This window comes from Pteropus alecto, unplaced genomic scaffold, assembly GCF_000325575.1.
Source record: "Pteropus alecto unplaced genomic scaffold, ASM32557v1 scaffold57, whole genome shotgun sequence".
Taxonomy (NCBI): Eukaryota; Metazoa; Chordata; class Mammalia; order Chiroptera; family Pteropodidae; genus Pteropus; species Pteropus alecto.
Genome location: NW_006442508.1, coordinates 2,310,936 through 2,325,427, shown reverse-complemented (window position 1 = coordinate 2,325,427; position 14,492 = coordinate 2,310,936). Strand labels below are relative to the sequence as shown.

General features: G+C 35.2%; 1 pseudogene; it reads left to right on the top strand.

Moving 5' to 3' along the window:
- Positions 1-13,315: 13,315 nt before the first annotated feature.
- Positions 13,316-13,434, top strand: LOC112471618 (annotated as a pseudogene).
- Positions 13,435-14,492: the final 1,058 nt, after the last annotated feature.

Sequence of the window (14,492 nt, the reverse complement as noted above, 5' to 3'; positions counted from 1 at the left end):
TACCGACCAACGTACAAACAACCTGGGATACTGGATTCTGTCAGCCTCAAAATTCTTAGAATCCCTGGTAAGAGGAGACATCTTGATGGGGAAATATTCTGGCTGTCCTAAAGATAGATGATCCTTATACAAGAATCCCAAGTACATTCAGCCCAATCCTCAGGACAAAAATGGAATGATTGAAATGCACACCAGAGGCTAGGGTGATGGTGGTGGAGATGGACAGTAAGCAGTGTCAGGATATAATATATTTTAGAGGAAGAACTCACAGGAGGAAGAACTTGCCAGTGAATGAGATGTGAGGAATGAGGAAAAAGAAGTATCAAGGACCAGTGGGAGGTCTGAGACTTGAGCAGCTATGTATGTGAAGGTGCCATTTACATAGATGGTGAAGACTGAGGGTGGACAAGGAGGGGACAATTTAGACAAGATATGCAAAGGGAGATGTCAGACTAATAAATATAAATGTGGGTGTCATCAGCATATAGAGGGGGATTGCATGCACGAAGGCTGAGCAAGCTAACCAAGGGGGAAAGTAGAAGTCATCAGCATCATCTAATGTGGAGAGATGAAGAGAAATCATTTCTAACTGCTCAGAAATTTCAAAGTGCTGTTTTCTCAACAGATAGTGTGCCACATTAATATGCAGAACAATGTTTAGTTTCTTTCTTTCTTTTCCTACTTCCAAATTGTGTACCTTCAGGCCAGAAAATAAGAAAATGCCCAGCTCTGAGCCATATACTTTTAATAGCTGTTCTCTTAGAAATACAATGAGAAGGCAAGCTCATTTGGGTGATCTGATTATATTTTTTCCAATGGACCCTCTCTCCTCAATTTCAGTCTGGAGAAGAAGGGATGACTTTATTCATTCAAATATTCAACAAATATTTACTCAGTAGCTACTATGAGCCAGTGTCTGGGTGCTGAGGTTATTCCAGGGAAGAAAACAAACTCTCTGCCCTGACAGAACTTACTTTCTAGTGCAGGGAGGCAAAAAATAAACAACAAACATAATTTTGAAAATTAGATGGTACAATGTCTTAGAAATCAGTAAGATCTATGGAAAAACTAAAACAGAATAATGAGCTCTCAGAGTATGGAGGAGGACTCTGATTTTAAGCAAGGTAGTCAGGGTAGGTCTGATGTGCAAGTGACAATAAAGCAGTGACTTGGAGGTAAGGAGTTAGCTAAGGAGATTAGGGCATAGTGCTCCAAGCAGAAAGAATAGTAAGACTAAGTCTGAAAGAAGCCTGGCATGTCGGAGGAACCATAAGGAGGCCAATGTGACTTAAATAGTCATGCCTATAATGCACTCCCTCCTCAGCACCCACTTGTCCTTCAAAGTCCAACTCAAATTCTATCTCCTCCATAAAGTTCTCCCCAAATCCCACAGGTCACACTAGTCTTCTTCCTCTCTGGACAATCTCAGTGCCTGCAACTAAGGTCACACAGCTTAGCAGTTGTTTTCAAATTTCTTTATTGATTTTGTCTCCCCAACTAAACTTTGAGGCTTTCTGAATTCAGGGGACCATTCTTTGTACCTTTGTGTCATCCATGGCACATGATAAATATACAATATATATGTGACTGATTTATTAACTAAATGAGCAATTCTTTAAAAATTTATATTTGACTTTGAAATGTAGGCACATAAATATGTGTACACATATGCCTAGAATCTTCTTCCATCTAGTACTGACCCCTCTCCAGGACCTGGCTTTGATATCAAAACATTGAAACTAAGATGGACAAGAGGGACAGGAGGGGAAGGAAGCTTCAGGTGATTTGATTTGTCTGAAAGAGGAATGGTTCTGCTTTGGAGAGGGAGATAGAAGACCTTGCCACATCCTCCAACTTTACTAGCTATAAAGCTGATCAGCATTTTGCTCCTTGTGTGCTCAATTGGTTAAGAACTTGTAGAAGTGAAAGGATGATTAATTAGCACCCTCAGACTTCCAACACAATTGAATTCTCCTGATAACAAGGCACCTTAGAGAAGTCTTTAAGATATTTAAACATTCAAACACATTAGCACATCAGTGATAAAGACAGGAAAGATGAATCTACAAATTTTCCAAAAAACGGTGGCAAATCTTATAGCTTTAATGTTTCATGTAGTAAGATTTTCAAAGAGATTCTTCCAACTAAGAAATACTCCAGGGTCTTCATTTTAACAAATGAGAAGTAAAACTATTAAATATATGCATTTTAATGCCAATGAAAAATTTCAAACTGGCATAGTATATCCCCTGCAATGAGGCACTGAGAAACCCAGAGTATCACTTCAGTGGTATTCTTGACAAAATTCACAACTTGAAACAAATCAGAAGGAAGCAATCAGACAAACCCAAACTGGGGGACGGTTTACAAAATAAGGGGCCAGAACTCTTCAAAAATGTCAGGAAATACAAAGAAAGACCAAGGAATGTTGCAGATTAAAAGAGGCTAAAATACATGGCTCTTAAATGCAATATGTGACCCTGGAGTTGGAAAAATAGTTGCCAGAAAGGACACTTTTGAGACAATTGGCAAAATTCAAAAATGGACAGTATATTAGGTAAGAGCTTTGTATCAATGCGAAATTCTCTAGATTTAATGAGTTCGTGATGTTGAAGCACTTAATGTTCTTAAGAAATATTCCCTGTTACCATCATGATCTCTACAATTTACTTTCAAGAAGTAAAAAAATGACATATTATATATTATATATATATATATATATATATCAGATATGCATAGATAGAGCAAATATGAGGAAATAGTAACAATAGGTTGATGTAAATGAATATTTACAATTCATTGTACTACTCTAGGAATTTTTCAGTAGATACAAAATTTTTCAAATTGAAAAAAAGATACTCCCAATAAGATACCATAATTCTTATGTATTCTTCAAACTTTGAGAAAGGATTAAATAAGTCTTGAGGGTGGCATTAGAAATAGAAAATAATTTCGCAGCAAATCCCCCATGTCTCAGTATACTGAGGCCGTAATTTAGGTCACCTCACATGAGAATGTAACTCTCTGAGCTACTGGCTTCCCCATCTGCATGTCAAAAACAGACCTACCCAAGGTGCAGAGTAGGAAGTGTGGCTCATAAACTGGAGTTGCTGTGACTGGTTCCATTTTGGGGCCATTTGCCAGCCCTCCTCACTTTCCATTCCTCCCCCGCCTTGCTTCCCTCCATCTTCTCCATCCCCATTTCAGTCTATCACTGCGTTAAAAACACATCTGTGCCCTCATAACAACATTTTAAAAATCAAAAACTTATCCAACATTCAAACTCAGCTACATCACAGATTTTGTTTCTAAAATATATTCACACTGCCCTAAGGCCTTTGCAATGGAAATAAACATGCATACATCCACTTTACTATGACCTTTTTGTTATACCAGTTTTTTAAATTTCCTTGAAAAGGGTCCAAGAGAGACATGCCTTATATCAAATAATGTTAAGGTGAGGTTTCAATGTATAATTATGACCATTTCACATAATTCATTGCCATCATAAATTTTGGGTAATTGGCTAATTCTATTTTGGTCACACAGCCACAACACCTTCATTTCCTCTTCATCAGCACATTCGCAAGGCAATGTAACACTTATGAACCCTCAGTATGTATCAGGCACTATGCTCCATAAACATCTTGTTGGATACTCACTACATTATCAGGTATATGGTATTATCTCTATTTTACAGACGAGAAAATTAAGGCTCAAATGGTTAAATTACTTGCCCAAGGACACATATAATTTGTTAACAGCAGAGCCAGAACCTGAGCCCAGATATACCTGACTCCATAGTCCAGATCTTAACACTACATACCTTCACCCATTGTCTGCAAAGCACCATCCTGGATTTATCAGACCAACACAAAGCCATGGGGAGACTCCAGCATCTTCAGAAAATTCAAGGACACACCAATAGGAAAACAAGAACATTTTCTACCATAGGAAGAATGAAAGACTCCTGTTAAACCCTTACTCTTTTGCTTGAATTGTTTGAACTTCACACTTGGGGGGTAGGGAGCCAATATATTTTGTTGCCATTTGTTCTCTTCTTGAAATTTTCTTGGACAATTTAGGATGGTCTTTTGAAAGTGAACCAAGTTCTGCCACCCATCTAAAACTTCAAAATGCCTGTTTTGTACAGATTGCACCAAAAGCTTCATGACATAACTCACACATAAAAAGTACAATACTGAATATGAAAATCTGAAATAACACACTGCATAAGTAATGGCAGTAAAAAGCCAATGATATTTTAAAGATATTTTAAAGATTTAGTATTTATCATTGTAACAGAGCTTTTATGCCTGATGTGATATGAAGCTATGAGCTCACTTCTGAATCAATGCTATTTTATTGCTTGCTGTTATATTTATGGAATGTTACTGTGAACAAAGAAGAGCAGGCCAAGTCTATTCCCAACATAACCTATAAATAATGTAAGTAAATAAACTAAGCAAATCTTCATGAACCAATGCATTATTTACTATTCCTTGTTGCTGAGATCTGAGTTTAAATTTTGGTTACATGTTAATGTAAAATCTTAGCCATTTCTAGGTTTCCCTGAGAGTCAAATCCTAAAGCTTAATTCAGAATTAACCTTGCATGCCTTCCCAATTCTGTAACTAAAAGCCACACTCTTTTCCAGAGGCAGAAACCAGGAACTAGACTCTAGAAGCAACATCTCCATCATAGGCCAGTGATCTAGAATTATCCCAAGAAAGTCTACGTCAGCAACATAGTGTAACTAACCCAAGCGGGTGTTCTGTAGTCTTTGGCCAGTTGAATTTTTTCATGACAAAAATCACTAGGACTTTATCTCACTGATCAAGGCTATTTTAACTTCCATATATTATACTTCGAGTGGTAGTCACTCAAATTTTCTTCAAGTTTTAGAGTATTTTTAATGATTCAGTCTTTCATTCAAACAATATTAATTGATTCTTACCATGGTGTCAAGCACTGTTCACATTAGGATATCACAGTGAACTCGATAGATAAGGATCTTTTTATAGAGATCACAGGTGTGGGAAAGTAGAGAATTAGACAGCAAAAAAGTAAATGAATAAACAAGATAATTTCAGTAGTAATGAAGGAAACAAATGAGAGTACTATGATGGAAAATGATGGGGTCACTTTAGAAAGGGAGTTTAGAAAATCTATTTATAAGGGAGTAACATTTGAACTGAAGCACCCTAAAGACAGACAAGCATCTTTTATCAGATTTTCTCCTTCCTCTTTCTCCTTCCTCCTTCTTTTTGTCCTTTTAGTACCAGCTGAGGGCCACTGATATATGAGGAAGGGGCAGTATGAGCTCTAGTGAGAAAACATTCCAAAGTGAGCTTAGGTGGAGACCTCTTGGAAAAGGAGGTGAGGATAATGTTAGACAAGTGCCAACGGATGGACACCCATCCCTCACAGAGAGCAGTGACTCAGAATGATGCCTGGGAACATAAATGCAGGGGTGGGTACCAGGAGATCACAACAAAAGCAGCGGTGAAATAACAGAGTTACAAACAAACCAAAGATGAGTGCAGCCATAAGCAGCTTGGGTAGACGCAAGAGGAAGGGGCTGGAGTAGAAGCTGAAGAGACACTACTGATCTGAAGGCAAGATGTCCTGACCTAGAGGCCAACCAGATTTCACCACCACCTTCATTCATCCTTATGTGATCCCTACTTGGGATCATTCATAGCAGAAGTGGTCTCACTTACAGCCCCAGGACGCTGGGAGTCTTACTTTTATGAGAGGGTTGTCCTCATCACTAGCCATACTTAAAAGGTTCTACAGCTTTGCTCCTGATGGACTTCATCATGTGAAATAAAAGGCCAGAAAAGATCTCCCAAGTTTTCCTAATCAATACCCTGCCTCTAGACAGAATAAATGAACAAACTACCCAGGACAGAGATTAAAAGCTTCATGAGATGACTAGGCCCTAAGCAAATTTGTGAACGGGGTGAAAATTGTTTTTCTACCTATAATTACAGCATCGCGCTCTGTGTGAGGTTACTGGGTCTTATTTTCCTCATGCCAAACTTTTATTTCAAGTTTCTATACCTGTTCTATTAGGCTGCTCATTCAGTAAAATATCAAGTGGAAAAGACTATATTAAATGAACTCATTCTAAGTAGTCAAGAACTCAAAACAGTTTAATGTTAATCAATTATAACCCTTACTAAATATTTACCCATAGAATGGAAATGGGATGGAGGAGAAAGAACAGTTGCCATCTAGCAAGGACACTAAAGAGGCCAATTAAAGGAAGGTCAGGTAAGAATGGCAGAAGAAATTTATTTTTAAAAACTTTTCATTGACATATATAAGAAAAGTATATTTACCATAAGTATATAAGTCAATGAAATTTTCAAAAACTGAACACACTTATGTACTCAGCACTTAGATCAAGAAATTCAGTGTGACCGGCATCCCTTCAAGCTCCTTCCTGTCATTCCTGGCCTCAGGGGCAACCGCTTTCTTGACTTCTAAGACAATTGATGAGTTTTGCCTGTTTTTGAACTTTATGTAAATGAATCATAGAGTGTACTCTTTTGTGACTTGTGCTTAAGACTATTTGTGAGATATTTTTTCATAATGTTGCATGTATTTACAATATTTGTTCTCATTGCTATATAGTGTAAGAAGTCATCTTGTAAATATCAATATTTGACTCTTAGGACTGAATTCCAAGCATGCTTAAAGAGGAAAAACATAAACTCATCCCCAAAGTAAATTTTAATTTTTGGCTGAAATCATTTTTATTTTGTTCATCGAGTACTGAGCTCATAATGCATTCTTTTACACTTTCTTATTTAATTTGAAATTTACATCTGAGCTACTCTTAACATCAGGATACAGACAGATGGGTTCAAGTTGCAGCCCTTTCCCACTACCAAAGGAATGAAGCTAAGCTGTTCTCTTGCTCCAATTTTACTTCTGCTCTCACAAGAAGATACACCAAGAACAGCTGCCAGCAACCTATCCTCTGGGATACTCATCCAGCTCAGCCAGTCAGTCAATTGTTGGCATTTGTTCACAGCTGCAAACATTAGAAATTGCTTGTGATCATGATCAAGGCAATCCTAAGCCTTGCAAACACATACACAAAAAGGCCTGGGCTACTGTGATTTCTAATTCCTGGGTGAGTACTTTGTCCATTTTGTCAGCTTGCCTCTCACCTGACGACAGACACCTGGGGGACAGTGGCATTGGATCAAGAGGCTCCCAGTTCCCACTGGACTACAAACCATCTCTAATTTTTACTGGGATGGTAGTAAAATGTAAAACAAGACAGGCATAAGTTGGCATAAGTTTGACTTTAGGTGTCACAGCAGGTCTAGCAGGAAACGGTCATGGCCAGCCTATGAAAATTTCTATTTACTCAGTATCTCGAAAACTGAAGAGTTCAAATGCAGAACGTTTACAGGGCTATATGATACTTCTGGCTTATTACCATAGCCTGTAAAATCCTCAAAGGTCTTCTAAATTGGTGGGAGAGATAAATATTTCCATTTGGAAGAGGCTTAGTGCCCTTTGCCTGTATCGAGAGACAGTGTGGGGCAACGGAAAGAACACCATATTCTAAGGCAGATGTGAGAGTAGGAGCCTAGCATGACAGGCTATGAGACCAATGTCCTTTAAGAACTTCACAGGCCATAGACCTCTCTTTTGGAGGCTGACTCACATCATTTCTCCACCAAAGGGCTTTTTAGTCTAACTTTTATAAAGTGTTTTTATTGTCCAATGGAATTTTTTTAGAACATTAGTAATTTAAGACTGAAGGGAAGTACTTAATATTTGAGGATCTGGTCTTTTAGGACTCTTTGGAAAGTCTTACTTTCTGGAGTACATCTGGAAAAATATTATCTAAATAGAGGAGAATTGGCCATTCTCAATAAGCTGATTTCTATTCTTGGGGAAAAAAAATAAAACTTAGGCATAGGCAAGAAATAATGCCAATCAGATAAGGCAACTTATGTCCACTATCTCATTTGGTCATTTTAACATTTTTCATAAGTTTTTTTATTTTGAAAGGAACATGTGTTCATTGTAACAAGTGATGCAATCTAACAACACATAAAGAAAAAATTATGCATTGCCATCTTTATTTCCTTCTATTATCACCTTTTTCCCAGAGGGGAAAAAAAAAATGTTAAGAGCCAGCTGTACACTTTCGAATCTTTTTCTATATATATATATATATAATATAGATATAAAAACCAAATCATACTCTTTACATACTTTTGGAGCTTGCTATTCTCCCTTTAATTACATGATGGCCATCCCTCCAACCCAACAAATAGAGGTATAATTCATTCTTTTAAAGAACTCCATAAAAGTCCAATATATGGATCTTCTTATTCAATAGTTCTATTGATAGAAAGTGAAGTTGTTTCCAGTTTTCTTGTTTATTTGTCAATAAAAGCAATGTGTAATAAATATCAGTAAACATGTCCTTATATACTGGAGCTTTATTTCCATTAGCTAGAATCCCATTCATGTTGCAAGGTCAGAACTTTAGTACATTATTCATTTAAATAGATATTGACATACTACTTTCTTTAATCCATCTGAAATTTTTTCATGACAAGGTAGGGATTATAAATTTTGGTTTTTTTTTCACATGTGTAGTCAATTTTTCCAGCATCGTTTATTAAATAAACCACCCCCTTTAATAGATTGCAATGCAACTTTTGATATATGATAAAATCTCATAAACACCTGGGATTTTTTCTGAAGTTTCTACTCTATTTCACTCATCTACTTATCTGATTTGATGCCAATACTTAACAAATTTGATTAAAGTGGCTCTAAAGGTAATTTTACTCTCTAGTAAGATAAGTCTGTCTAATCATTCTTCTTTTGCATAAATTTCTTCACTATTTTAAGATACCTATTCTTCCATCTGAACTATATTAAAAAAAAATACCACTAATGAAATTATAAATATGTGTTTATTAATTTTGAAAGAACTAAAAATTTCACAGTTTAAGTCTTCCATTCAAGTAGCTGTACATCACTCTATTTATTCAATAATATTTTTGGTTTTTTATTTTTAGGATGTACAAATCTTGCAAAATTATTCCTATGTATTTTAAATTTTTGTTGATATTATAAATGAGACTTTTTAAAAAGTCTATTTCTAGCTGACAATAGTAAAAAGAAAAGTTGCCGATTTTGTATTTTGACCAAATATTCAAACAACTTATCAAAAGCTCTTATCGAATCTAATTTTTTTAGTCTCATGGGTTTGCTAAGTATTCAGTCGTGTTATAGCCAAATACAGCAATTGTATCTCTTCTAATATTTACACCTATTATTTACTTTTCTCATCTTATTAGCTAGTACTTTTAAATCAATATAAATAATTGTGGTCATAGAGAAAAGTCGTATTTTGTTCCCGATTTTAAACAAAATAAGTCCATCATTGAACTAATTATATTTGCTAAAAGAATTTGATAATCTTTTCATGTGTAAGTAAATTTCTCTATATTCCTATTTTGCTTATAGTTTTATCAAGAATGGCTGTTTAATTTTATAATATTATATTATAATAGCTAATGATTTAATCCCATGGTTTTCTCCTCTTTTAGTTTGTTGATGTAAAGAACATTCAGGTAGATTTTCTGATATTAAATCACCTTTACATTACAGAAATAAATCCTACTTAGTCATGGTGTGTTATTCATTTTATACAGGGCTAGATTCAGTTATCTAATGTTTTAACTAGACATTTTACATCCACATTTGTAAATGAAATCTATATATAATTATCAGATTACATTCGCTTTGTAAAATAAAGAACTGTCCATTTTTTCCCTATGACCTAAAGTTACTTAAATAACAAAATTTTTAATTTTACTTTATAGTAATTTAGAAAGATATTACTAGATAGTAATAGAAAAGGTATTGTTATATGACTCTTAAATATGACAAGGAGTAGTTGTTTAAAAATGTATGTAAGTTGACTAAAGTCAAGCAACCAATAAGGGACAAAGCTGGGAATGGAACACTAGGCTTCTGTTTCCAGGCCTGGATCTTAGTCTACCATGTATCATCTCATCTCTCCAGGTGTGAAACTGGAATCCAGACCTACACAAATATGAGCAGAATTCCCATAGCAGGAGAAAAAAAAAAAAAGCCACCTTTTGGAGAAAACTCAATAGAGCAGTCATAAGCCTTGGAAAAAAGAGCTGTGAACTGCTGGAAACCACAACCATAAAATAATCATCTTGCTCTTTGGTCCTTTGAAATGGTATTGCCCAGATGGAAAAAATGGACCATTAACAGTGATTCAAAATGGCAGATTCACAAGGGACAACTGAGTAGAGTTGTATATAGTTGTGTAAAGTAATGATAATTCACATACACATATTCCTTTATAATTTACAGAGAGTAAGTTTAGAGAGATTAAATCATTTGTCAAAAATTATAGTCTAGAGAAGTTGAAGAGGGTAAAGGAGGTCAAATATATGACAGAAGGAGACTAAACTTTGGGTAGTGAGCATATAATGCAATATACAGATAATATATTATAGAATTATATATATGTCACCTGAATAAATTTAATTGTAAGGAAGATTATGCTGACCCTCATCGGAATCCAAACAAGATGGCAGAATAGGTAAATGCTGAGCTCACCTCCTCCCATGACCATATTAAAATTACAACTAAATTATAGAACAATCAACTTGGAGAACCATCTGAACACTAGCTAAACAGAAGTCTTATAACACAGGATATAAAAAGAAGCCGATTGAGACTGGTAGGACAGACAGAGCGAAAAATGGGATGGCCTCATAGCTGTGTGTGGTGGTTGAGAATTGAGAGGAATATCTCAGTCCCCCCTGAGAAATGATGGGGATTGCATTAAATCCATATAATGCTTTAGGTAATATGGTCATTTTAACTATGTTGATTCTTTCAGTCCAAGAACACAGAATATCTTTCCATTTCTTTGTATCTTTTTCTATTTCTTTTAATAACATCTTGTAGTTTTCACTATATAGGTCCTTTATATGTTTTGTTAAATTTATTCCTAGGTACTTTATTCTTTTTGTTGCAATTGCAAAAGGAATTATTTTTTCCACTTCTTTTTCTGACACTTCATTAGTAGAGTATAGAAACGCTATGAATTTTTGAACATTAATTTTGTATCCAGAGACTTTACTGTATTTGCTTATTGTTTCTAGTACTGTTGTTGTGGAGTCTTTAGGGTTTTCTATATAGAGAATCATGTCATCCACAAATAATGACAGTTTGACTTCTTTGTTTCCTATTTGGATGCCTTTTAAATCTTTCTCTTGTCTGATTGCACTTGCTAGGATCTCCAATGTTATATTGAAAAACAGTGGTGATAGTAGACAGCTTGCCTTGTTCCTGATCTTAGAGGGAAGGTTTTTAGTTTTTCACCATTAAGTATAATGTTGATTGAAGGTATGTCGTAGATGGCCTTTATTATGTTAAGGTACTTTCCTTCTATACTGATTTTTTGTTAAGTGTTTTGATCATAAATGGGTGCTGTATCTTGTCAAAAGCTTTTTCTTCATCTATTGATATGATCATATGATTCTTATTTTTTGATTTGTTTATGTGGTGTCTCACATTAATCGATTTGCATATGTTAAACCATCCCTTTGCCCCTGTAATGAAGCCCACTTGATCATGGTGTATAATCTTTTTAATATGTATCAACATTTACTTTTAATGTAAACATATTAAATGCTCCAATCAAAAGACATAAGATGAATGAATGAAGAAGAAAATAAGACACTTACATATGCTGCCCACGAGAAACTCACTTTGGATTGAATGACACACGAACTGAAAGTAAAGCAATGGAAAAACATGTTTCGTGAAAAAGAAATGAAAGGCGAAAAAAGCTGGGGTAGCAATATTTCTACTAGACAAAATAGACTAGACTTTAGAGCAAAGGTTTTAACAAGAAACAAAAGACGTAGTAATCCCACTTCTGGATATTTATCCAAAGAAACCCAAAACACTACTTCGAAGGAACATGTGCATCCATCTGTTCATTGAAGCATTATTTACAATAGCCAAGATATGGAGGCCACCTAGGTGTCCATCAATAGATGAATGGATAAAGAAGAGGCAGTACATATACACAATAGAATATTACTCAGCCATAAAAAGGAATAAAATTTTGCCATTTCCAATAACATGGATGGACATAAAGGGTATTGTGCTGGTCGGAGTAAGTCAGACAGAGAAAGATAAATGCCATACGAATTCACTTATGTGTGGAATTTAAAGAACAAATGAACAAACAAAACAGAAACAAATTCATAGATACAGAGAACATTTTGATGGTTGCCAAATGGGAGTGGGGAGAGGAGTAGGTGAAAACAGGGAAGAGATTAAGAAGTACAAATTCATAGGTACAAAATAGTCATGGGGATGTAAAGTATAGCATGAGAAATATAGTCAATGATATTGTAATGGTGCCAAATGGGTACCTGATTTATCAGCGTGGTCACTTCATAAGTTATATAAATGTCTCATCACTATGTTATACATCTGAAAGTAACATAATATTGTATGTCAATTAGAATTGAAAAGTAAAAAGATTTTAAAAACATCGAAGAAAGAAATTGAAGAAGATACAAATAAATGGAAGCATATGCCATCCTCATGGATAGGAAGAATTAACATTGTTAAAATGTCTACACTGTCCAAAGCAATCTATAGATTAAATGCAATCCCTATCACAATACCATTGGCATTTTTCACAGAACAAATAATCCAAAATTTATATAGAACCTCGAAAGACTGTGAATAGCCATACCAATCTTGAGAAAAAAAGAACACAGTTGGAGGTTGTGCTACCTGATATCAAACTATACTACAAGGCTATAGTAATCAAAACAGCATGGTACTGGCATAAAAACAGAAACATAGACCAATGGAACAGAATAGAAAATTCAGATATGGTTAATTAATCTGTGACAAAGGAGACATGAATATACAATAGGGTAAAGACAGTCTATTCAATAAATGGTGTTGGGAAAACTGGACAGATATATAAAAAACAAACACACTGGACAACCTTCTTACACTACATACAAGAATAAACTCAAAATGGATTAAAGACTTCAGTGCAAGACTCGAAACCATAAAACTCCGAGAAGAAAACCTAGGCAGTAAACTCTCTGACATTGCTCTTGGTAATATTTTTTCTGATATACCAATTTGGGCAAGAAAAACAAAAGGAAAAATAAACAAATGAGACTACATCAAACTAAGAAGTTTTGCACAGCAAAGGAAACCATCAACAAAACGAAGACAACCTGTCTACGGCCATGCCACCCTGAACAAGCCTGATCTCCTCTGATCTCGGAAGCTAAGCAGGGTCAGGCCTGGTTAGTACTTGAATGGGAGACCACCTAGGAAGACCAGGTGCTATAGGCATTAAAAAAAAAAAAAGGAAGACAACCTACTGAATGGGAGAAGATATTCACCAATGATACATCTGATAAGGGGTTAATATCCAAAATTTATAAAGAACCCATAGAATGCAACACCAAGAAAAACAAACAATCCAATTTAAAAATGGGCAAAGGCCCTGCATAGACATTTCTCCAAAGAAGATATATAGATGTCCAAAAGACAAATGAAAAGATGTTCAATGTTACTAATCATCAGAGAAATGCAAACCATAATAAGCTATCACCTCACATACGTCAAAATGGCTTATCAATAAATCAACAAACGAGTGTTGGCGAGGATATGGAGAAAAGGGAATCTTCGTACACTACTAATGGAATTTAAAATTGGTGTGGCCACTATGAAAAACAGTATGGAGTTTCCTCAGAAAATTAAAATAGAACTATCTTATGACCAAGCAATTTTACTTCTGGCTATTAATCCAAAGAAATCTAAAATACTAATTCAAAAACTTATATGCACCCATATGTTCACTGCAGCGCTATTTATAACAGCAAAGATATGAAAGCAACCTAAGTGCATATCAATAGATGATTGGATAAAGAAGATATGGTGTAAATATACAATGGAATGTTACTCAGCCATAAAAAAAAAAAAAATGAAATCTTACTTTTGGGACAACATGGATGGACCTAGAGAGTATTATGCTAAGTGAACTACATCAGACAGAGAAAGATAAATACCATTTGACCTCACTTACACATGGAATCTAAAGAACAAAATAAATGAACAAACAAAACAGAAACAGGTTCATAGATACAGAGAGCAAACTGATGGTTGCCAGATGGAAGAGGGGTTGGGGGCTGAGTGAAAAAGGTGAAAAGATTAAGAGGTACAAGTTAGTGGTTGCAGAATAGTCAAGGGGATGTAAAATATAGCATAAGGAATATAGTCAATAATATTGTAATAACTATGAATGGTGCAGATACTAGACTAATTGGGGGGATCAGTTCATAAATTATATAAATCTCTAACCACTATGCTGTACACCTGAAACTAATACAAAATAATACTGAATATCA